This window comes from Trachurus japonicus, chromosome 5, assembly GCF_045865225.1.
Source record: "Trachurus japonicus isolate A0001 chromosome 5, Traja_1.0".
In the NCBI taxonomy this organism is placed as follows: Eukaryota; Metazoa; Chordata; class Actinopteri; order Carangiformes; family Carangidae; genus Trachurus; species Trachurus japonicus.
Window position 1 is genome coordinate 63,953 of NC_140911.1, and position 2,716 is coordinate 66,668.

General features: G+C 40.2%; 1 long non-coding RNA gene across 1 annotated transcript; it reads right to left on the minus strand.

The window, feature by feature from the left end:
• Positions 1 to 359: 359 nt before the first annotated feature.
• LOC146986689 (uncharacterized) lies at positions 360 to 2,516 on the minus strand. The gene is made up of 3 exons (XR_015035888.1): positions 2,418 to 2,516; positions 1,686 to 1,775; positions 360 to 980 (listed from the first exon to the last, which is right to left on the minus strand). It is a non-coding gene; the product is annotated as an uncharacterized LOC146986689 (long non-coding RNA).
• Between the last annotated feature and the right edge of the window lie 200 nt (positions 2,517 to 2,716).

A 2,716-nucleotide genomic window follows, 5' to 3' on the forward strand; every position in this document is an offset into this window, starting at 1 on the left:
ATTTGCATAACCTTAAAATAAGATTTTAGTTTAATGTAACTTAAATTATAATTTTAAGTTGGCTGAAAATATATTTAAAAACTCAAAATCTAATGTTTTTTTTAAATACTTTATTAAATGTAAAGAACCATTAACACAATGGCCACCAACACATTACACATAAACATACAATATGCACAAAATGCACAAGTAACTGTTAGCAAACCACAAGGTTATTTTGTCAGCAAAGTGCAAAATAGTGCAACAGAGTGTTACCAGTATACAAATATGCCTAACAATCTCAACACTTACAGTGTTATCACAACTAGAAAAAGTTCCAAGAGTACACAGAAACCTCTACAGCCAATGAATATTGCGCATCTGAACAGTGTAGCTGAACAATGGGGATGAAAAAAAAATATGAACACTTCTTTTAGAGTTTTAAATCACACCGTTACACACTGTCAGGACTGTAATGCAACCTTTACCTTCAAATGGAAGGAAATATGTCTGGAGAAAACAATAACAAACTTCTGCCAAAGCTGTTACAAAATGTGTCAAAGCATTTCAAATTGTGGTTTAAGTAATATTTGTTGAGTCTCTTAATTGTCTCTTGGAACATAAAAAGGCCCAACATCTGAAAGAGATTACATTTTTACATGCCATATGTCCACACACCGTTGTTCCTTCATAATATGGCCATTGTTGGTCCAGAGGTGGAATACACTGAAGTGTGTCGTTGCTGATGAAGCTGCATGACGATTTTTTTGGAGCAGTTCAAAAGTGAAGCAAAGAGGTTTTGGATGGAAGCGAGGTTGAGTGCATGAATGATACTTAGATGCAGGGCACAAGCTGAGGCAACCAAAGTCAGTTCCACGCCCTCAACGATGGTGCCAATGTCTTCAGGTGGCTCCTGCAGTCCTTCCCCCTCCTTCCGAATGACAAATACTGAACATGGTGAGCTGCTCCAGGTCCCTCTGAGTATCACCTGCTCCAGGGTCCTACAGCGGGGTACAGGACACAAACACAAATCATAATTAGCCCCACTTCTTACTGTGATGAAGTTTTTGGGTGTTGCACCAATATGTGTTACATGCTGGGCAATTTCTTGACTGGGTGTCATCACACACCACAAACAGCAGAGAGGTGTATCAATCTGACCATCTAACTATAAGCAAGAATGATAAGATTTCCCAAAATTTCAAACTATTCCCTTGAACTTGTATAATCAACTAAGCCAGACAAGTCCTTCTTTGTGTTATGTGGTTCTAAGTGTTGAGAAAAACTCTCTTTTATAGTAAACTGATATTTTGTGTTAGCCAGGCTAGCGCCGCCTACTGATTCCGGCAAATTTCATTTGCCTCAACCATGTAGTCAGGACACTAGCAATGCGTTTCAGTTTGCTCCGTCCGCCAGAGCGGATGGACCAATCAGCGAACAGACGGGTAAGTGAAGGCGATGACGTTGAACTCAAGCGCTCAAGATTAACCTATGAGCTTAACCGGTGTATAGCACACGTGACCACCAAGCAGCAGCGATTAGTTGAAGCAAATGTAAGCAACCGCCTCCCGGAAGCAAACGAATCCCTATGGCTGGTGTTCAGACGCTTTATGAAATGTAATGAAATAAGCGGCTGATGCATCAGGCTAATTTTGTGTGTCCCTTCGACAAGATGTGATGACATGCAAATAACTGTTGAAACTTACAAGGTATTTGATGATCAGGTCATCTGCATCTTCTCCCAGCAAGATGCTGTAGGCTTTCAGCACACATTCCCTCCGAATATTGTCCAAACTCTAGAAGAACAAACGTTGATTAATTATATTGTACTAAATCTCATAACAGACAGACTTACTTTTTTTGAGAACAGATCATTTACAACAGTCATTTACAAGCCCAGGGATTCATTATAGAAAGAAAAAAAGTGAGGAGTTCAGCAGTGTAGTTTTTGAGTCACCAAAAACATTCATGCATATGAAAGTCATGATCAAGGCAAGGCAATTTTATTTGTATAGCCCGTTTTTACCAACAGTTTGTCTCAAAGGGCTTTACATGGCATCATAACAACATACTCTGTCCTTAGACCCTCACATCCACTGAGGAAAAACTCCATGGAAAAATTGGAGAAACATCAGGGTGAGCAACAGAGGAGGGATCCCTCTCCCAGGACGAACAGACGTGCAATAGATGTTGTTACAGACAAGAAAGCAGTTTTATAACACAAGAATATGCAAAACATAGAAATGTTAAGAGTTGATGAGGGCAGCTTCTGGTGGGACGGCGGCAGGGAGAGCAGGCCAGCTTAATGGGAGGACTGGATGGCAGACTGGTCAGCATTGGCCTGCCCATATTACTGTAATGTATTTATGAAGGACACAGATATATTGTGACAGCCCGCTCTTAGTTATGAAGCGTCTCGTTAGATGGTATAGATTTACCTGGCCCAATGTGTCCATGATGTTCGCAGTCTTTTGGTGTGTTGCTCCTCCTTTGGCACGGATGGCGTTGATCAGCTGACTTGTGCACGTCTAACAGGGCCATGAACTTCTCAAGTGGAACAGCCATGAGCCTCTGGAACTCTGTATTAATCTAAAAACAAAACACAAATTACAGTAGATATTATGGGAAAAAATGCAACTTGTCTCATCCCATATACAAACTCAGAACACATAAGTAACCACTGAAGCATAAAATTATGACCAATTCATAAAAGATAACTGTAATAAATTCTGAAGCA